We start from the raw sequence: 23,995 nt of genomic DNA, 5'->3' as shown, positions 1-23,995 counted from the left end.
TTTTGTTGTTAAAAATATGTATATTATTTTGATAAGATATCAATTAAATTTTTAAAAAATAAATTATGAATACAGTCTTGCTTTCCAGGAGAGTCAATTAAATAGAAAATATTTAATTCCTTAGTTGGGCATTTCCTAAGTTGTGAGATTCTGAATTAGATGCCATCTAAGAGGCAGTCACTCTATCACTGAATCTGCTACTGACACAAAGGCGGTTGTGCCTTCCAACAAGCCATCACAGCCCAAATCCTGTCACCCTCCCATACTCGTCTGAAACAACTTCAGGCCTGTGGAAGCCCCTCTGGTTCTGAGACCCCTCTGCCTCTCTTGAAAACTCCCAGGGAGGACTTGGTGTTGGGTACCCCAGGCTCTTGTGGGGAAGAGGGGGTAAGTGTCCAGGGATCTGCAGTGGTGACTGTCACAGAAACAAAGGCCCCCATCCCATGCTGTGTGTGGGGTGTGGTGTCCCTGCTCCTGCTCTCTTGCTACATGCAGCCCTGGCAATGCATCTTGGTACTGGCAGCACATCTCAAAGAGGCAATTGCCAAAGGTTAAAGTTTATAGTCACAATTCATATTTGTTGAAATGTAACTTCAACTTTCCCAGTGCCTATTTCTGCTCAGTAGAAAACTCTTAATGTTGCCACTTCCAGGTAACACTGGTTCAAAATAGTTGCTTAGTTCAGTATACAAGAACATCTTTTTTTTCCCAGATGATTTTCCCTTATCTAAGGGCTTGTAAGGGGAAGTGTATGTGCCACCACTGTGCAGGGACCTCAATGATCTCTCCCTGCAAACAAGACCCTCCCCTTGGCTGCTACTAGTAATGTTGGTTTTCTGAGTCTTGACTATGTCTTTTATACTTTCCCTGGAATATCTAGCTTGCTAGTATAGGCTTGTGAGATTTTGTAACAAAAATAGAGGCTGCCCTTATAGTTACAAAATGGCAGCCTGAAGGGAGTGTGGCACTGTTACTCCTGCGGTCTTTAGAGGAGTGGACTCGTCTCCCCACTCTCAAACATAGAGATGCGGCCTCGGGGGCATGGTGCTTAATAACCAAGCATCCAAGCTTAATAACCACGAAGTTCTTGGCACCCGAAGAGCACTGGAAGTGACCAGGAGCTCACTCAGGAGATCAACAGCCCCTAGGACTCTACCGCGCCCTTGGGCTTGCTGCCACCGCAGCACCAGCACTTCACACCCCAGCCAGTGTGACTGCTGCCACAGTGGCTCGAAAAAGTGGTCAAAGAACTGCAGAGAAGGAATTGACAGACAGGAATTGGGATCAAGAAGACGAAGCAGAAGGGGTGGGAACCTGCTCTGTGGTCCAGTGAGGAAGTCTTGAAGAATAGAGCCGTTAACAGCACAGTGTAGATGTTGGACTTGAATCTGTTAGTGGAGGGACTTTTATAGGTTTCAAAGGTTTGGTTGTACTTTCTGGAGGAGGAGTGTTTCTGGATTTGGTAATGGCAGTGGAGTGAAACCTTTACAAGGACTGTCAAATGGAAATAGCGGTAACGAGTGCCCCTTCCTTCACTAGTCCAAAGGCAGAGAACGAGGCAACCTTTCATTCCATTACTACTTCAAATGGCAAGAGAAAGATTTCAAATCCCAAAACTAATGGTGACAGTCAATAGCCCTTTTCCTCTGTGTTATTGTGAATAAAGCATGAAAGGGAATGCTGGTAACATGCAGTCAGCTGTGTTTGTTCTGTTCATGACTGGATAGTGAAGCACGTGAACATAAACACACTCTGATCTGATATCTGTCTTTGAGACTGGGAGAAATATTTAGCAAATATTGAAGGTGGGAACAGTGGCAGTGTTACCACACAAAATTGGGGTTCTCTTGCCCGATGCACATAAAAAATGCAACTAATTACGGCATCAGCTTTTGGGGGAGAAATCAGCTTTACTCTGTGAGATCAATCTGCAGGGAGACGGGGGAATGTCCCCTCAGATTTTCTCCGTTATACAGGATTTGGGGTGAAATTTAAGAGGTTAGGGAGAACAGGCTGGCATGTGGAAATGCTGGTAGGACGGATTTTGATTGGTAGGCTTCAAGCATTTATGGTAAGGTTCTAAACATTTCTGACAGGGTTCTAAACTTTTATGATGAGGTCCTAAACTTTTGTGATAGGGTTTGAAACATTTATGATGAGGTTGGGAAGGAATTTTAACACCAGATCTTCCTGACCGTGGGACCCCTCGCTTCTAATAAGAGTCCAACTTTTAAGTCCTGGTCCTTTGGTTCCGTGGGGAGGAGAATCTTTGGTTCCATTGTCATTTCATGTCAAGATTTCTTCTGCACATGCTCTGGCTATGTGATTTTGCAAATTTTCTGAAAGGCAACTCTTAGTCACTCTGGTGATAAGAGATGTGGTCTGTTCCAACTGGCTCTAAATGGGCCAGTCGTGGTTACAGCAGTAGTAATTATGAAAGTAAAACTAACAAAATGTTGGTTGAAACAGTCTCCTTCCCTGTTTGGTTCAACTACACTATACTGAGAAGCAACATTTTTATTTCATGGCAACAAAACTGAGGATACATCTGAAAAGAAAGTGGAGTCTGTGTCTGAAAAGAAAATGGACCCATCACCAGGAGCAACAAATGCATTTGCAAGAAAATTGATAGCTCTGTTTTGGGCTAGTTAAGCTCTGACCCCCTGCCTGGATTTTCATTTTCCCCTGGAAATTCCATTTTATTTGGCAAAAATATTACCCAGAGTAAACTAGTTTATTCAACATTTTCCACTAAAACATTGGAGAGGCAAGCAGAAGGTGGCAGAAATGAATGCAAAGGTAGAGAACAGGGAAGGGAATAACGAGCCACCCAAAGTAGTGGTTACTCAAATAAAGAAAATGCTTTCTACTCCAAAAAGCATAAACTAATTTATAATAAAGACAATACATTTGAAGAGAAGAGTGTAGGCACTCTGCCTTAAAACCTACAGCAAGTTAGAAGCACAGCTTTCAGTGCAGGAGACACCAATTTATGCAAAATGCTGCTGAGAGTTCTCATCCTACCTGATGTTCCAAGCACTGGAACACAGAAAAACAATGCACTTACTGTCTGTGTTGTAAATCCACCAATTAATGAAAAAAATGCCACCATCTCAAAGTGTTAATTAGAATACAAATAAGCAAAGATGTAGACGAGTTGCCCAAAGTTTTCCTGGAGAAAAGGGATGCCTGAAAACATGAAGATGGCTGAGGAATCGTGGCCGAGCTGCTGCTTCTCCTGCTACCCTCTTCAACTTAGTTTTTCTTCTCCTCTACTTTGACGTTCTAAGAATTATAAATAACTTAAAAACTTTTTTGTGAAAAATTAATATGTCCAATAAAACCTTTAAAAGTTGTGTCAAGAAAAAAATACAAAATGTCTAGTTAAATTTGAATTTAAAATAAATAATGGGCAATTCAATGTTTGAAACATACTTTTATACTAGATATTATTCACAGTTTATCTGAAATTCAAACTTAAATTGGTATCCTGTATTTTACCTGGCAACTTTACTCTGTTACCTCATACATCATGTAACCAAATCACATGCATATCTCCTGCTTTTTGTTAGGAAGAAAAGAAGGACGAAAAAGAAGGAGAGAGGAAGGAAAAAAGGATGGATGAATGAAAGAAAGAAATTTAACTCCTGAACTGAATAATTCTCTTGAAAATAACTGTTTTCAAGCAACGTTGTCTAGAAAAAATCCTTATTAGCCTCAAACTTCAAAAGTCTGTGAATGGGCAGAAGATCTGACCAAATATCTCACCAATCAAGATATAAAGAGGGCAAATAAGCATATAAAAAACATTCCACATCATATGTCATTAGGAGAATGCAAATTAGAATAACAATGAGATACCACTGCAGACTTATAAAGTGGCCAAAATCCAGAACAGCGAAGACACTGTATGTTGGTGAGAATGCAGAGCAACAGGAAATCTCATTCTTTACTGGTGGGATGCAAAATGGTGCAGCCATTTTGGAAGACAGTCTGATGATCTCTTACAAAACTAAATATACTCTTACCATACAATCCAACAATTGCACTACTTGGTGTTTACCCAGAGGACTTGAAAACTTACAACCACACAAAAATCTGCACGCAGATGTTTATAGCAGCTTTGTTCATAACTGCCAAAACTTGGAAGCAACCAAAATGTCCTCCAGTAGATAAATGGACAAATAAACTGGTACATCCAGACATTAAAATATTATTCAGCACTAAAAATAAGTGACCTATCAAGCCATGAATAGTCATGGCAGAAACTTACATGCATATTACTAAGTGAAAGAAGCCAACTTGAAAAGGCTACATGTTTGAAATGCAGTTGTATGATTCCAACTATACGACATTCTGGAAAAGGCAAAACTGTAGAGACAGTAAAACGATCAGGGGTTGAGGGGGGTGGGATTAATAGGCAGAGCACAGGGGATTCTGAGGGCAATGAAACTATTCTGTATGATACTATAGTGGTGGATACATGTCACTATACATTTTTCAAAACTCATCAAATGTACAATACCAAGAGTGGATTGTAATGCAAATTAAGGAATTTGAGTGAAAATGATGTGTCAATGTAGGTTCATCAATTGTAACAAATGTACCACTCTGGTGGCTGATATTGACAGTGCGGGAGGTTATGCATGTGTGGGGCAGGGAATATATGGGAATTCTCTGTACTTTGTGTTCAATTTTGCTGTGAACCTCTAACTGCTCTAAAAAATGCAATCTATTTAAAGGGTGAAAGGAGTCTGTGAGAATATATGAGTTCACATTAATATTTAATATTCAATATTTGCTACACCTTTGTGTTACTTCAAAGCCTCACCAAGTGTATCTGGGAGTCCCCAAGGTTGTCTCACAGATGCTCAGAAAATAGTGTATTCATGTTCTTTGTCTCAGGCTACCTACATGAGGTCCACAGTACTAAAAACTTGAGAAACCTGCCCACTACTATCAGCACTGCTGCCAGATCCCCTGAAGGGAATGCTGCCCTGGATGGGCAGGTGCCCTGTGGACTTTCTTGTCTCTGTCCAGCAAAACAGAGCATAGTGGTAGTCCATAGTGGTTGTCTTGAATGGTGCAGTGGTGAGCTGACTATGCACAACCAGGTAGGGAGGACTGACCCTCTGCAGCTCTGCATTACACTTTACCATATAGGGCTCGAGCAGCATAGTTCTGTGTCTGGGTCCTGAGTGTCTCAGATGAAAAAATTGTTTTTTTCATTTCTTGGCTTTAATCTTCCTAAAGAGGTGAGGCCATTGTGGGAAAGGGTAGGATGAGGAGCCATCCCTCCCCACTTTTTTTAAAATTTTTTGTTTATTGCAGTAACATTGGTTTATAACATTGTATAAATTTCAGGTGTGCATCATTATACTTCTATTTCTGCATAGATTACATCATGTTCACCACCCAAATACTAATTACAACCCATCACCTCACACTTGTGTTGAATTATCCCTTTCACCCCCACCCCCTTCCTTTCTGGTAACCACCAATCCAATCTCTGTCTCTATGTGTTTGTTTATTGTTGTTATTATCTACCACTTAATGAAGGAAATCATACAGTATTTGACCTTCTCCCTCTGACTTATTAAGGAGCCATCTCCTTAATTTTCTTCTTCCTTTCACTTTCTCATTGGAATTGAAAAGTTCAATGACTGAAGTGAAAAATTAAACTCACAGAGGCGTTCAACAGCAGATTTGAGCAGGCAACTTAAAGGAGGTGGAGAAACAGAGATATAATTAGAACTAAGTTTTTGTATGTTATTGAAATTAAATTAGTATTAACCTGAACTAGATTGTTATAAATTAAGATGATAATGATGATTCCCAATGCAACCACTTAGAAAACAACTAAAAATATATAGTAAAGGAATAACAAGAGAATTAAATAGGTAGACAAGAAAATAGCTATTGAACACAAAAGAAGACAATAATGGAGGAAAGGAGGAACAAAAAGACATAAGACATATAGAAAATAAATAGCAAAATGACAACATAAATCATTCCTTATCAGTAATTTATTTAAAGTAAATTTATTAAACTCTCCAATTAAAAGGCAGAGATTGGCAGAATTAGTAAAACAAAAGAAAAACCTACATGATCCAACTATATGTTTTATACAAGAGACAACAGTTTTGTTTCAAAGACACAAAGTTGAGAGAAAAAGGATGGAAAAAGACATGCACTTGGTAACCAAAAGAGAGCTCAGTTGGCTACCCTAATATCAGACAAACTTTAAGATAAAAGTTGTTACTAGAAACAAAGAACATTTTATAATGATAACAAGGTCATTCCACCAAAAAGATATAACAATTATAAACATACATGCATCTAACAATACATTTAAAAAAAGCTGACAGAATTAAAGGGAAATATAGATACATCAAAAATAATAGATGATTATTATTATATCCAATTAAAAAGTGGATAGAACAATTAGACAGTTGATCAGCAAGGAAATAGAAGACTTGAACAATGCTATAAATGAACTAGACCTAATAGACGTCTATAGAACACTCTACTGAAGAACAGCTGACTATACATTCTTCTCAAGTGCATATGGAACATTCTGCAGTATAGATCATATCAAAGCCATAAAAAAGCCTCAAAAAACTTAAAAGGATAGAAATCTTACAATATATGTCCTCCAAATACAATGGACTGAAATTAGAAATTGATAACAAAAGGATATTTTGGAAATTCACAAATATGTAGAAATTAAACAATACATTCCTATATAAGCAGTGGGTTAGAGAAGAATTGCAAGGAGAATCAGAAAATTATTTGAAGTGAATGAAAATGAAAATAAAATATATCAAAACTTATGGGATTTAACAATGGCAAAAGGGAAATTTATAGATGTAAATACTTACACACAAAAAAAGAAGAAAACAGATCTCAAATCCATTACCTAATCTTCCTTCTTGAAACTGAAAAAGACAAACTAAACAAGCAAGAAGAAAGAAAGAAAGAATTAAGATTAGAGTGGAAATCAATGAAATATAAAAAAGAAAAAAAGAAGAAAATTAATGAAACCAAAAGTTGATAGTTTGAAATGGTCAACAAACTTGACAAGCCTTTAGCTGTACTGGCCAAGAAAAAAAAGAGAGAAGACTCAATTTATTAAAATCAGAAGTGAAAGAGGGGAGATTACTACTGACCTTACAGAAATCAAAGGATTGTAAGAGAATATCATGAACAATTGAATGCTAACAAATTAGATAACCTAGATGAAATGGACAAATTCCTTGGAAGACACAAACTATCAAAACTGTATCAAAAAGAAATAGAATATCTGATTAGTTCTATAACAAGTAAAGACATTGATGTAGTAATTGAAAAACACACCATAAAGAAAATCTCAGAACTAGGTGGCTTCACTGGTAAATTTTACCACACATTTAAAGAATTAACACCAATCCTTCATAAACTACTCCAAAAAATAGGAGAGAAGGGAACACTCTCTAACTAATTCTTTGAGGCCAGTGTTATCCTGATAGCAAAACTAGACCAGGATATAACAAGAAAAGAAAACTATAGGTCAACATACCTTGTAAATATGGACCCCAAATCCTCAACAAAATACTAGCAAACCAAAACAAGCTGTATATAAACAGGATTAAATATCAAGACCAAGTGAGGTTTATCCTGGGTATGCAAGTTTGGTTCAACATATGAAAATCAATCAATGTAATATTGATGTTATTAATATTAACAGAGTAGAGTAAAAACAAACAAACCACATGATCATCTAAATAGATGCAGAAAAAGCATATGACAAAATCCAACACTTTTTAATGACAAAAACACTCAATAAATAAGGAATAGAAGGGAACTTCCTCAACCTGATAAGTGACATGTATGAAAAATCCACAGCTAACATTGCATACAAGAGTGAAACACTGAAAACCCTCTTCCCAAAATTAGGAGTAAGACTGGCACGTCCATGACTGCCACTTCTGTTTAACATTGTACTACTGGATCTAGCCAAGACAATTAAGCAGAACAAAGAAATAAAAGGTACACAGATTGGAAAGGCAGATGTAAAAACTCTCTTCATTTGCATATTATATGATCTTACATATAGAAAAACTTTTCGAGTTCATAAAAAACTACTGGAGCTAAAAAACGAGTGTAGTAAGGTTGCAGGATACAAGATCAATAGAAAAAATTGGTTGCATTTCTATACACTAGAATGAATAATCCTAAAATGAAGTTGAGGAAACAAATCTATTTACAGTAATATTAAAAGTACTTAGGAATAAATATAACAAAAATAGTACAAGGTTTGTACACTGAAAACTACAAAATATTGTTGAAAGAAGTAAAAGAACACCTAAATAAATGGAAAGACATCCTGTGTTCATGGAAAAGAAGACTTAATGTCATTAAGATGGCTATATTCCCCAAATCTATGATTCGTCACAACACCTATTAAAATTCCAGCTGCCTTTTTTACAGAAATGCACAAGCTGGTCCTAAAATTCGTATGGAGTTACAAGGGTCCCAAAATAGCCAAAAAATAAAAAATCTTGAAAAGAAGAACAAAGTTGGAGAGCTCACACTTCTTGACTTCAAAACTTACTACAAAGATGCATAAATCAAGATTCTGTGGTACTCAGATATACACATAGATGAATAGAACTGATAATTCAGATATCAACATTTATGGTCAATTTATTTTTGACAAGGACACCAAGACAATTCAATGAAGAGTGCTTTTTTCAACAAATGGTGCTGAGACAAGTGGATATCAACATGCAAAAAAATGAATTTGTAACTCTATTTTTTACCATATAATATAATTAATGCAAAATAGATTAAAGACCTAAATGTAAGCACTTAAACTATAAAACTCATAGAAGAATCATAGATGTAAATTTTCATGACCTTGGATTAGGTGATGTTTCCCTAGATATAACACCAAAAGCACAAGCAACAAAAGACAAAATAGATAAAGTGGATGTTATCAAAATTTAAAATGTTGTGTTTTAAAGGATACCATCAAGAAAGTGAAAAGGCAATCTACAGAGTGGGAGAAATACATGCAAATCATTTATCTGATAAGGGTCTAGTATCCAGAATATGTAAGAGCTTTTATAACTCAATAATAAAAATATGAGTAGCTCAATTTAAAAATGAGTAAAGCATCTGAATAGACATTTCTCTAAAGAAGATGTTCCAACGGCCAATAGGCACATGAAAAGATGATCAACATCATCAACCATCAGGTAACTGCGAATCAAAACCACAGTGGGATACTACTTCATTCACTCAGATGGCTATAATAAAAAAGATGGATGATAACAAGTGCTGACAAAATGTGGAAAAATTGGAACCCTCATGCATTGCTGGTAGGAGTGTAAAATGGTACAGTCGCTGTGGAAATTTTGGTAGTTCTTCAAAAAGTTAAATATAGAATTACCATATTACACAGTAATTGCACTCCTAGGTATATAAGCAACAGAAATGAAAACATATCTTTTTTTTTCCCATTTTTTTTTTTGTGTGTGTGTGAGGACGATTAGCCCTGAGCCAACATCTGTTGCCAATCCTCCACTTTTTGCTGAGGAAGATTGGCCCTGGGCTAACATCCACGCCCATCTTCCTCTACTTTATATGGAATGCCACCACAGCGTGGCTTGACAAGTGGTGCATTGGTCCACACCCAGGATCCAAACCTGCAAACCCCGGGCCACCAAAGCGGAGCACAAATTTAACCACTACGCCACCAGGCTGGCCCCTGAAAATATACCTTGTTGCAAAAACTTGTACACAAATATTAATAGCAGCATTCTTCATAATGCATAAAACGTAGAAACAAACCAAAGGTTTATCAACTGATGAATCGATAAATGATAATGCTATATCCATACAATGAAATATTATACTATAAAAAAGAATAAAGTTCTGATCAATGTTACAACACGGTTGAAACTTGGAAACATGGTTTGTGAAAGAAGTCTGACACAAAAGGCCACATGTTATATGACTCTATTTATATGAAATGTCTAGAAAAGGAAAATCCAGAGACAGAAATTAGATTAGCAGTTGCCAGAGAATGGGGGGTTAGGAGGGGAATGGAAGTGACTGCAAACAGGTACAAGGGTTTTTTTGTTTTGTTTTTTGAAGTGATGTAAACATTCTGGAATTAGATGGTGGTGATGGTTGCACAATCTTGTGAATATACTAAAATCACTGAGTTGTAACTTAAAATGGTCAATTTCTTGTTATGTGAATTCTATCTCAATAAAAAAAGAAAATAAAAAAAAACTAGAAGACTTCAGTCACAAACAAAAGCCTTTATTACATTAATTCAGACATTTATACTCAGTTTGAAATTACGTATATTTATAGATTTATTTCGATAGAAAGTTCAAGACACATCCCATTTCTTTATTTCACCCTCCTCTCTCTTGGGGGAGGCGTAAGAAAGTTCTGACTGTCTTATGCTGCATGTAACATGCAGGAGAAAGCCTCATTCCATGTTGGTTTCCTGATGTAACCTTTCTCAAGCTTGTAGGTGCATGGTTTGAGTGCATTCATGCTGACTGTGATCCGGGTGTATTTTCCCATGGCTTCCAAGGCTCAGTTCTTAATTTGGGGAGCCTTGCATATCTCTTAGCTTCCTCAACAGAAGTCTTGTAACCTCTTGTGGTATTTCTGCAATATAAAAGCTCCTGAAAAATAAGATTTGGCTAACTTCTTGGGATAAAGGAAGAAAAATACCTACAGCAGAGAACAAAACACTGAACAAATTATCTTGCCATATAAGCAGAGGAAAAAAAAAGTGCCTTGAATGATTTATACCAAAATGTGTTGAGGCTACTATCTTTGGATAGTAGGAATAATAATGATTTTAAATTTCTTGCATGTACTTTTTGTAGCAAAAATATATTGTTTAGTAATTTTTAAAACCCTACTTAAGAGAATTCAATTAACCCAGCAAAGTAGTCTAATGACCAATTGCAGCCATACATAGCTAATAGATACCAAGTAATTTGCAAAATAATAGAAAATGTGATCCCGTTGATAAGGTGCAATAACAAGGCATGGCCAGAAATGACCCTAAAAACATTTACTTTTTTACTTTCAAATGGGAACTTGCAAGGGAGAACAGCTTCTCATTTCTACATTCTATTTTGGCTCAGTGGCGAAAGGTAATCAGAACACACAGTGATGCCATCTTCAAAGCTGTGATTTCCTTTAATATTCGTGAACAAATATTTATTTCAGTGTGGTTAAGACCACGGGCTCTGGAGCCAGACTGCTTGGCTTTCAATCTCAGATCTGCAATTTACTAGCTGAGTTACCATGGGCACCTTATTCAACCTCCCTGGGCCTTCCTTTCATTCATATGTGATAACAGCACTTACCTTATAGCTATGTTTGTGTGGTGATCACGGAGAGCATTTAGTACAATGCCAGACGTTTAGTAAACATAAAACAAATGTTACCATAATCATTTAGCTTAGCAACCCCCATAGACAAAGTTTATTAATAGAAATAAGTTTGGTCTTTCCATGTATATACTACAAGCTTTTAAAAATTCAAAAGCTAAGACTGTATGATATATATTGATTTTAGAAAACACTTCTAATACTAAGGCTCTTAGATGTAAAATCACTTCTAATCTGAGACATCAGAGGTTATTATACTTGAACAATAAGAGAGCTGCTTTTGTAAACTCTAATCAGAATTGAGCCTATTAAATTCTAATGATTAAATTTAGATCTAATGATTCTAATGATCAAAATAAATGTGTTGTAGAGAAGCAGACTCTAGTGTAGGCTTAGAACAAAGTATTAGCGATTGTGTTAGTGGTTGTAGATGTGCCTGCCATATGTGGTTAAGTATTTTGATTAAGTCTGTTTTCTGAAAATTTATTACTTTACTCAACTAGATGCCTGTTGGGTTGAGGCTGTAGTGTGTGGAGTCCTCTTGTGTTCTGCCTTTATAATGCCGTGTGGCTGGGATGCACGTACCCCGTTACTCCTGGAAACGTTAGACCACGGGAAAGCTTGCCAAGTTCCATCTATGCATGTGTAGCTCTGGGTCAAATCTGTTTTTCCTTAGCATTCAATTTCCTTATAAAGACAACTCTGGCCTCCAGAAATCCCCATGCAATTTTCTTTGTGAAAAATAAAATAAAAAAAAATTATCTAGTCCACTCTACAGTTCACCTGGGGTCATTTCCATTGCTGAGTTTTTTGAGTTGTTCACATTGCAGAAGAAACATGTTTACATCCTTTCAAATGAGCACAGAATACTTTTATTTATTTTATTTTATTTATTTATTTTTGTGAGGAAGATCGGCCCTGAGCTAACATCTGCCAATCCTCCTCTTTTTTTTGCTGAGGAAGACTGGGCCTGGGCTAACATCCATGCCCATCTTCCTCCACTTTATATGGGACGCTGCCACAGCATGGCATAAGTGGTGTGTCGGTGGCTGCCCGGGATCCGAACCTGCGAACCCCGGGCCGCCACAGCGGAGAGCGCGCACTTAACCGCTTGCGCCACCCGGCTGGCCCCCAGAATGCTTTTAATAGATTGATAAATAGTGACATTATAAATTGATATCAGGTTTCAAGGATATGAAAATTAATGCTAATTCATTTTCCTTTTTGAGCTGGCAAGATTTATTACCGGAAACACACAATTTAGAAAAAATAAGTGGAAAATAGAAGTAGTTTCTCTGCATACTTAAGGCTAAATGAAAACATTATGGATGTAATGAGGAATTAATTATTATTCTCTAATTAATACAAAAAGTGGTTTCACTTTGAAAATTAAAGTCAATTTCACTGGAACTTAATGCACCAAACGTTGCAGAATGCTTTCCCAATTTGTTAGAAATAAATTGGATTATTACTTTCTTCAGTGGATAGTATGAGGTTTCCCAGGGGACAGCATTTTTATTAAATCTCAGGGACAACGTGATGTGCTAAATTTTGGTTGGAAGAAAATATTAGCAATATTTTTTAGTAGATGTACCTGATATATGTGGTTAAATACTTCAATTAAGTCCATAGTCTGCAAATATACTACTTGACTTAACTTGATATTTTATGTAAAAACTCAGACACTTTTAATGTACAAAATTTTCTCTTTCTCTGGAATGAGCCAGGCCTTTTAACTCGTACCCAGACGCTCAACACCCTTATAACCAATCTTCCACTTTCATTTTATCTTTCTTTTAACACCAATATCAAATTAATCACCCTAGGTGGTGTCCCTCCATTTTATAAAAATACTAATGACTCTCTGTTGCTTTAAGGTAAAGCGCATACTCCTTAACTTGAAATACCAAGCCCTTCACAACCTAGTTCAATCATCTTTCTAGCTTGTTCTCCTAAAATTTTCCATTATGGACCTTCACTTTATTTCAATCAAACTGGCCTAGTTGACCTCTTGCAAATTTATTTATGCTTTCTTTCCTCGAAGCTAGCAGAGTGTCTGGACCCCATGAATCAGAATCCCAGTGTGTGTGTGTGTGTGTGTGTGTGTGTGTGTGTGTAAGAAGTAGGTGCTTATTGAAAATGCAGATTTCTTGGTCATACTCTGGATCTATTGAAGAATATCTGGGTGTAAGGCCCCTAAATCTGCACTTTGACAAGGATCTAGCTGACTCTGATTCACATTAAGCATTCTTCATCTTTCCAGCTGTCTATAAATATCATTTCCTATCATGTCTACCTATTGGAATTCTTCTGTGTAACTCCAAGTTCTTCAGAACACTGTTCAAATCTTATCTCCTTCAAAAAGCCTTTTCCAACCTCAAGAAAGATATTTTTTATTTTCTTTACTTTCGTGTTGCTTATTGTTCAGACTCCTCATATAAGACTTATATGCTATGTCTCTGAATCGTAATTCCCCATGTGGTGGCATTTGGAGATGGGGCCTTTGGGAGGTGATTAGGTCATGAGGGTGGATCCCTCGTGAATGGGATTCATGCCCTTATTAAAGAGACCCCAGAGAGCTCCCTCACACTTCTGCCATGTGAGGACACAAGGAGAAGACTACAGTCTATGAACCAGGAAGCCAGCTCTCACCAGTCGTGGAATCTGCCGGCACCTTGACATTGGACTTCCAGCCTCCAGAAATGTGAGAAATAATTTCTATTGTTTATAAGCCACCCAGGCTACATCATTCTGTTATAGCAGCTGGAATAGACTAAAACAATATCTTATATAACATGGTACTTTTGTCCAAACTGAGAAATTAACATTGGTATATTACTATTAACCAATTCCTGAATCAGTTTTCCACTAATTCCAGAATCCCATCCAGGAAAATACATTTCACTTAGTTGTGCTGTCTCCTCGGCCTCCTCCAGTCTGTGACAATTTCTCAGTCTTCCTTTGTTTTTCATAATCTTAACACTGTTGAAGAGTATTAATCAGGTATTTTGTAGAATGTCTCACATTTTTAGTTTGTCTAATGTTTTTCTCATGATTAGACTGGGTTTGTGGATTTTGGAAGAATACTACAGAAGAGAAGTACCCTTCTCATTACATATATATATATTGGGGAGTAAATGATATCAACATAATATTGATAATGCTAACCTTGATCACTTGGGTAAGGTATTATTTGCCAGATTTCTCCAGTTTCCTCCACTGCAAAGTTACTATTTGCCCCTTTCTGTGTTCTTTGGAAGTTAGTCACTAAGTCCATTTCACACTCAAGGGGATGGGTATTAAGCTTCACTCCTGGAAGGAGTAATACCTACATATAGTATGTATTTGGAATATTTCTGTAAGAAAAATGTATCCTTTCTACCCCCTTGTCTATTTACTAACACAATTTATTCATATCAGTATGAATTCACGTATGTTTATTTCATATTTTGAGTCATAATACAGTACTGTTGTTATTTGTTTTGGTGCTCAAATTGTTCTAGCTTTGGCCATCGGGAGCTCGTTCAGTTGGGTCTTATGTCCATTTGACATGGCCCCATCATTTTCTTTTTTTGTGTACTCTCTTCCTTTCTGGCACTACAAGATACTCCAGGCTTATCTTATATTTTCACTGTCCCAGTCCTAGAATCAGGTATATATTTAAGTAACATTATATACTATAATAAAATAAATGACTTAAACAACAAATTCAAGAAGAGAAATAGAAAAATAAAAAAGCAAAAGAAATTAGTAAAGATTAAAGTAAAAATTAGTGACATAAAATAGAAAAATAGTAGAAGTAATAAATAAATCTAAATGGCAGTTCTTTGAAAAATATCCATTTTGTCTGTAGAAATTCTCTGTTCAAAGAAAATTCTTTTTGGAAACTACCAACAAAATAAACATAAACCACTAGCTAACCTATTAACATACAAGTAAGAAGACACAAATACACAAAATTAGAAATAACAAGAGGAAAATAACCATCAGAAAAGAGAAAAATTTTTAAATGATGAGACTAATTTGCACAACTGTGCAAATAAATTTGAAAGCCGAGATTAACTGGATAATTTCCCAGAAAAATATAGCTTATCAAAATTGATCTTGGTAGAGACAGAAAAGCTAAACAGATCAATTACCATAGGAAAAAGAGAGAAAGAAAAGATCTCCCACCCAATAAACATTCAACATATACCAGGTCCAGATGGTTTTATAGGAAAATGCTATCAAGTCATTAATGATCAGATACTTCCAATATTATTTAAATGATTTCAAATTATAGTCAAAGAAGGAAAACATCCAAATTCATGTAAAAAAAAAAACAACCCTGAGATAGATCATATACATTATGCACATTTTGTTGCAACTTATGTTTTTGATTTAAGAATATTTTTTGGATATCCCATGGGTTAGGGTGTGTGAGTTCTAAATTATTCTTCTAATATCTAGACTTATACTCAGTAGAGATATATAATAATTTATTGAATCATTCCCATATCGATGGACATTCAGGTTGTTTCCAATTTTTTACCCTTGCAAATAATGCTATCTTAAACATCCTTGTACACATATTCTTGAAAGCCAGAGCTTTTGTTTTTGTAGGACTAAGAGGCAGGTCGAGGTAATGAGAAATAGAAATTATTTTAGGAAATAAGTCTAACACAAAACTGAATTCAAACACACATTCATGGTTTGTCCCTAGAAAATAAGTTATATATTAATACTGTTGAAAATAGTTGATATAAGTAAGTGAATTTTAATCAATATTGATCTAATTTTTTTGTGTGCAAAAGCCCAAGTAAGTTCAAGGATGTAATCGATTTGCTTCCTCAATGCCATTTTCCATAGCAAAGCTTTCTCTCCTCTAGAGAATATTAGAGATCACAATTCCAAAGAAGCAGAATAACAGCCAACAATGTCTTCCTCTTAAATTATTTTGGTCAATTAAAATCAAAAGAAGAAAAGAAATGCCCTAAGGATATATTTTTAAATGGGAATTATTCAGAGATATTATAAATCTTTTATTTCATAATCATTTTACTACCTGAATAGTATTTAATTTCAAATGGAAATTACCCTCTTCCATTATTATTTGGACTAAGTGTTTAGCCCATTGCAATTTCATGGTATTAAGAAGTTGCTTTATTGCAGTATATTCACATTAATAATGAAAAACTTACCTATTCCCTAAATGAAAAATTGTGTGACTCTGACAAATTAAATATCCTGTTACACTTAATGCATAATAGTTGACTTTATATCTATGCATATATCTGTATGTTTGTGTGTCTATATGTATGTGCATGTTTGTTTACTACAATTCAGACATGCGGAGGCAACTGTGCTGCATTATTTGGTTTAGAGCTAATCTCAGCTTCACCAGTCCTCATACATTGTTTAGCCTGGGGGAAAAAATGAACTCATTATACATTCTGGTTTTAAACTTCTTTTGAACTGATATTTTCGATAGTTAAGTGATATTTTGTCTCTTAATATCTCCATTCCTCTGTCTCTTTCCTCAAGATAGTTTGGGGTATAAGTGAACAAGGGGTTGTGGCTTAAGTGCCTTAGTGGTAGAGAGGGAAATCATAGTGGTCTCTTGTCTTTGAGCTACACCTTGGAAGTGTGCTGCCTGGGGACCACCGGGGTCTGGAATGGTAACTCTTGTCCACTAGCAGATGGTTTTTATAGGCTTTCCGGAGTCTGGAGCTGGTGAAATTGAGGTCCCTTGTTTCGGGGAGAGAATAAACTATGCGCCCTTCACTGATTCAGATTCCTCTCTGTTCCTCTTGGATCTGCCACCTACTCCATTCAGTCTTCCCACTTATTCTTCCATTCCAGAGACTTTGGGCTCGTGGCAGCCCTGCAGGCTCTCCCCTTAGTCTCCAAACCACTCAGGAAGTGAGGCAAACTCAGGTGTGCTAACCAGATTCTCTCTCTGTCTGACCATGCTGGCAGCTCTCTGAGTCAGGCTGCCTGAGAGATACTGGCAGCCGGGTGTCTATGTCACAATTTCCTGATACCCAGATCGGGCAGGTGAGCATTAGCCTCTTGCTGGTCCGTGCTGCCCTTCAGTTTATCTAGCACACACCCAGAGATGGGAAACCAGAATGCACGTTGTATCACTTCTCTCATTTTCATCCAGCATAATACTATTTTAAATGTCAGAAGGAAAATTTTACCTTGCTGCGTTCCTTTGCAACATTTCTGACCTCCTCCACCCTCCCTCCTTCAATACACGGATGCTGGGACAACCAGGGCTGTAAAAGCCAAGTACACTGAAAGGTAAAAGAAAAACACACAAAAGTAGTTTTGTTATACCTTGTTGCATATACATGAATAATATAAAGTGATATTTTCTTCTAATTCTTTTTTATTTCCTTATCATCAGAAAAATAAACCTAGTATAAAACCAGCCCACCAATTAAAGAGGATGTAAATCAGTATCATGGGGCAGTATTAATACCAATTGCTTTTTCATATACTCTTACTCATTTCTGAAATTTGGTGAAGATGAACAACAATCTCCTTAAATGAATTTCTTCTTAAATACTGAAGCTCACATTTCTCCTTAAATATTGACGATAAAAAATTCTGATTTTTATAAGATATAACTGCTTTAACTATAATGTTCAATGAACACTTCATTGTTTACGTTAACCATATTCCCTATGACAGCTGGGTGGTGATCATCTCTGCAGGTTGAGAGAATGGAAGGGAATCAGGGAGGTGGGCAGAGGGAAACTTCAGTATTGTCTCTAATGCTTAATTGCTTGAAAAATCTGAAGCAAACAGGACAAAAGATTTTGATCTAATCAAGTTGAGTGGTGGACACATGGTTGTTACTTTTTGCATACTTCTCTGTATATTTGATCTATCTGATAAAAAATAACTTAAAATGGCATGCAAATAGTTAGTTTACTATTATTAATTGTTCATTCTAATAATAATTTGGGCTAAAATAGTTTGAGAAAGAAAATGTATAACATGAAAGTGAAATTAAAATTCAGGAATTTTGTTTATTCGTGCTTTGCCACAGCTATCTGAAAGAACAAAATCACAATTTTTCATGTGTTTTCTCCTGAATGTCCTTACACTTTAACTTAGTCCTAATTCAGTCTCCTTTTGATTTATGTAACTAACTAGTGACAAAAATGTAAAATAAGACAAAGCCAACCAAACTTGAATCCATATGGTGCCAAACATTTGGATGGAAAATTCACTTAATCAGCTAAACATTTCAAAAGATCTAAATTTTTTACACTGTGTAGACAAAGACCCAGATAACTACCTGAATTTTATAATATTTGTCTAAATATTTTTACATATTACACACTCAAAATTTTACCCAATTTCCCCAGAACTAAAAAGTGTGTAGTTTCAAGGATAATTTTATTAAAATAATGGGGTGCAAATACACCAAAATCTATTTTATGGCTTGTACTCTCAAATCAACAAACTTTTTCACGTCTTGTGACTTTTAAACACCGAGTGTTAAACCAAGCACATCAGATGCCTTACCGAAAGAGGAGGTGCCAACTGAATGTTATCAAGAATTTGGGGTCCATCGTCAAATTTAATCCCACCAAAGCCTGATTATCTAATGCTTACTTTGCCTTTTGGTAGTTTGATATTTTCAAGCCACAGTGTTAGGAAATTTAGCAATAAAACAAACAAAACCCATATTAGCTATTCATAATTTAATGATGAAAGTGTCTGAAAAAGATTATTTACATAGTAAACCTTGTATTTTCTTTATTTTTGGGTCAGCTCTATAAAAGTTTTATTAGATATGTGTTCTGGTGTAACTGAAATCATAAGAGGAAATGTTGGAAGGCTAAATCATTTTTATTTATCTAAAAAATTTAATCTCCACACTATGCTTGAAAAGCCCAGGGGAAAGTGTATTATATATTGAGGAGAAAATAAAGACATCTGCAGAAGGCGGGTGAAATTATAAGAATGCTAAGAGAATATATTGACAAATTCAAAAAGGATTTTTAGATTTTTAAAAAATAAGGTATGGATCTCACAGCACATTATACTGTGAAAAAAATACACATAACAATATATTTTCATATATTTTAAATGCTTGTGAATAGAAAGGATGCTTAAATATAAGGGAATATTTTTAGAATGGAAGAAAAGTTATGCTAAAATTGGGTGAAATATATAAAGTCATAGATGATTTTTAGTAGCATTTTAACTGTATAGTCAACAGGCTAGGATAGGTCTTAAGATATCTTATGCTTCATTCCTCTTCTTCCTCTCCACGCTCATTCATTGACCATGTTTTAAAATATAAACGCTAAATAGCAGTTTGTGGCTGTCTGACATCTGATTATTTGCACTCTTGAAAGAGGAGAGCTGGATCATTGGTAATACGATAACAATCCTTCTTTTTTTGTAAAACTGGGTCATTTCGATTCTCTAGGCCTCCTTTTCTCATCCAAAAATGAAGAGTTGAACTACATTATCTCTGAGTTCCCTCACATGTTCAAATAGCATGACTCTATCTGATAATCTGTGAACAGAAAGTTTCTAGAATTTCAGTATGCAAATGACAGAGAAATGGGTGGGAAAATATAAAAAGATCAAGTACCTCCATTCCAGTAATTCCTATACCACCCAGGTCATAAAGGAGCAGATAATAGAGACAACCACATTTCCAGGTGGGAGAAAGGAGACTGCCTGGCAACACCAAGAACGGATTTTTCTGCTTTTAATATAGTCAGGACATAAGTTAAGGCATAGGGGTGCTTGATAAGCTTCCATGTGAGCCTCTCAGCACCCTGGTTTTGCTGGGGGATGGGATATTACTTATTGACTCCTTCCAACGTCTCCTTTCTTGACTAGAAACACGTAGTGTCAGACATACAAGTCACCTCTTACTCTCACTAAGCTCAAATTAAAAGACCTAGTACGGGGCTTCCGGTTTTATTTCAAGGATGTATAGAGCTTCAGAGAGCATCGTTTCCATCTTACAACAACAAAAAAGCCCTAGACAAACTAGAAATTAATGATTTTCTTGCACCCATCAGAAAACTAAAGCTGCAGGGCAGACAACTTACCTGAAATTTGGAGAGAGATCCGCCCCTGTGGGGAGAAACAAGATCCATGCATTTGTTTACCTCAGAGAGAATGCCATACAATTTGGCAGGAAGATTAGAAATTTTTAATGAACTGCTAAAGGCTGAGTTTAGGCTACTGTGAGAGCATGCAAACACTAACAAAAAGAAAATTTGAGCAGCTATATTAATTTCAGACAAAGTAGACTTTAGAACAAGAAGGATTATAATGGATAGAGAAGATACACTATGATAAAGGAATAAATTCTCAAAGAAGGCATGGCATCCTGAATGTATACACACCTAAAAACAGAGCTTCAAAGTGATGTGAAAATTGATCTATCTGAAAAGAGAAACAGATAAATCCACAATTATAGTTGTAGACTTCAACTTTCCTCTTTCAGTAATACGTATAATAAGTAGGTAGAAAATAAGTAAGGGTACAGATAACCTGAACTATAGGTATATAGCCATGATCAACCATACATAGAATCAGTCAATATACTTGATACGGTTATGTAATGCTATAAAATATCCCCTGATAATTTTTATCTATATCCAATAAATTATGATGCATCAGGCTACTATCCTTTTTTTCTAAGTCTGCAATTTTTGTCTGTATATCTGCTTTCAAGGAAGAGATTTTTACTTGTGATTTTTTTTTAAAGTTAATAGGGAAGATAATTTTTGGTTTTTCATGCTGTTTTTACAATTTATATTTTTATAGTGCATTCAGATTAACTTGTGGTATAAAATACAATCATTCTTTTGTAACTGTTCCATACGTACTTGAAAAGAAGATATATTCCTACCACCAAGGTTAAGATTTACCTTACTGACTATGTTGTTTAGGTATTCTATATCCTTATTAGTGTTTTGTTGACTTCATCACGCACAATCTGAGCAAGGTATATTAAAATTTCCTATTAATGTTGTATTTCTGTCTATTTATCCTGGAAATTCATGTAGTTTCTGCCTTATGAAAGTTGTTTATTATTGGATGCATCAATATCAATAATTATATCTCAGTTGTAAATTGAAGTATTCAGCACTAGAAAGTATCCTTCTTTGCCTTTTTTGCTGCCGTATCAGATGTAAAATTTCCAACCTTGCTTTCTTTATTATTTCAGTGCTGGTATATGTTTGTTCATTCTGTTATTTTGATCATCCTGGACTTGCTTATTGTAGAAGTATCTCTAGTATATACCATAGCTTTGGATTTTGCTTTATTGACAAATTTGAACATTCTTTTCTTTTGATACATATGTCTTGCCAGTTTACATTTGTTAACAAGATTAATGCATTTGGCTTCAGTTCTGCAACATTGTATTTCATTATATTTATATGATGATTATAAATATATTTATATGATGATTTATATATATTTATATTTATATGTATATATGTGTTGATGTAAATATAGATGTAGATATAGTTTTCTATGTAATTTCATATATTCTTACTTTTTTTGTTTTATTATATCATATTTAGAAAGGTTTGTTTTCTTTCTTTTTTTTTTTTTGTGAAGGAGATCATTCCTGAGCTAACATCCATGCCAATCCCTCTCTCTTTTTTTTTTTTTGCTGAGGAATACTGGCCCTGAGCTAACATCCGTGCCCATCTTCCTCCACTTTATGCGGGACGCTGCCACAGCATGGCCTGACAAGTGGTGCATCGGTGCGTGCCCGGGATCTGAACCCAGGCCGCCAGCAGCGGAGTGTGTGCACTTAACCGCTACGCCATGGGGCCGGCCCCAAAAGGTTTGTTTTCTCATCCTAATGGCTATCTGTATATTAATTATTTTATACAATGCTTTTAATGTCCACTCTCTTTTTGGAGACTATTAATTTATTCTTTATGCACAGAAGAAAAATAAGCTAGTACTATCTTCTACTCCTCTTCATCCCCGATAGTATAAATTCAAGCAATACTCTTAAAATCAGTGAATCGTTCTGCTTTCATATAAACTCCCAGTTCTTACACCATTGTTGTAGTTGTACTGTTTCTACATTGTTAGAGAATATAATTATCACATACTGTTCTATTTTAAAATCATCACCTATCTTTGTTGTACAGATAAAGGTAAATTCTATGGTCGTAACCAGTCCTTTATGCAATGCATTTCTGGTCACAGCTGAGAGGACCTAGAAGAAATAGCAGTAGCAATGAACATATCAAGAACCAAGATTCTGAACCAAGATTGAATAAATAGGAACCAGGGATCCTTGGCGAAATGGCAGATTCTAGAAATGAGGCAGGAAACATACAAGATAAACTTGGAGTATCACATAGTGCTAGGAAGTAAGGAAGTACTAAAAACAGAACAAAACAAAAATCAAAAACCCCACAATAATGGACATATCAAAAGACACAAGAGCCAACTGAAAGAACTCCCAATGGGCAAAGCTGAAACAATTTAGGTAACAAAACAAAGTAGTATTGGATTACAACTCGAAGTATAAAATAAACATCCAAGAGTCTATATTAATACAAATAAATGATTGAATAAATAAATAAATGGTGAAGAAGAGACAACTTTCTACAGAGAATCTCAAATAATTTATGTAGATACGCAACCCTCAAGGAGGTGGAGCATATCTACAGCATAGTGATTTTCTTCCAAAACGTATAGTATAAAAAACATGAAAAGAGTAAGGTTAACACAGGAAGTGGGTGAGAGAGCAAAAGAGAGAGAGAGACAGAGAGCTTGGAACTTGTTTAAATTTTTAAAACCAGTGATGCTTGATTCTAACTCCACCATTGTTCTTTCTAATTTAATGAACCAACAAATTCCCACTTATTTTTTGCTTAACTATTTTAATTTCTGTCTTCTAAATATAAGACATTTGTATTTGTTAGGGTTCTCCTGAGGAAAAGAACCAACAGGATGTATATTTAAATATAGATATAGATGCAGATAAGAGGAGATTTATTATAGGAATTGGCTCATGCGACTTTGGAGTTGAGAAGTCCCACAATCTGCCATTTGCAAGCTGGAGGCCCAGGCAAGCCGGTGGTGTGATTCGATTCTAGTCCAAGGGCCTGAGATCCAGGGAAGCCAATGATGTAAGTCTAAATCCAAAGTCCTGAGAATGGAGGCCAGTGGCATAAGTCCTGGTCTGAGTCCGAAGGCCCGAGAATGAGGTGCCTTGATGTCTGAAGACGGGAAGAATGTGTGTCTCAGCTCAAGCAGAGAGAGTGAATTCATCTGCCCTCCACTTTTTTGTTCTCTTCAGGCCCTGGACAGTTTGGATGATGCTCACCAGCATTGGTGAGGGCGGTCTTCTTTACTCAGACTACTGATATACCCCCACAGACACACAGCTAGAAATGGTGTTTTACTAGCTATTTGGGCATCACTTAGCCCAGTCAAGTCGACATATAAAATCAGCCATCACAACATTTGAAAATACACCCTCTTCCCAGAAGCCTTTCTTTATGCTCCCCTCCTTAAGCTTTTACCTCAGTTAGCTAATAACTTTCATCAATAAGCATCTCAAATGAGTAATCTAAACCCAA

General features: G+C 35.9%; 1 pseudogene; it reads left to right on the top strand.

The window, feature by feature from the left end:
- Positions 1-2,375: 2,375 nt before the first annotated feature.
- On the top strand, positions 2,376-3,193 carry LOC147914485 (nuclear pore complex protein Nup50 pseudogene; annotated as a pseudogene).
- The last annotated feature ends 20,802 nt before the right edge of the window (positions 3,194-23,995 follow it).

Source organism: Ceratotherium simum, chromosome 19 (assembly GCF_057802395.1).
Source record: "Ceratotherium simum simum isolate JZ-2026a chromosome 19, ASM5780239v1, whole genome shotgun sequence".
Lineage (NCBI taxonomy): Eukaryota > Metazoa > Chordata > Mammalia > Perissodactyla > Rhinocerotidae > Ceratotherium > Ceratotherium simum.
This window is presented reverse-complemented; position numbering and strand designations above follow the sequence as displayed.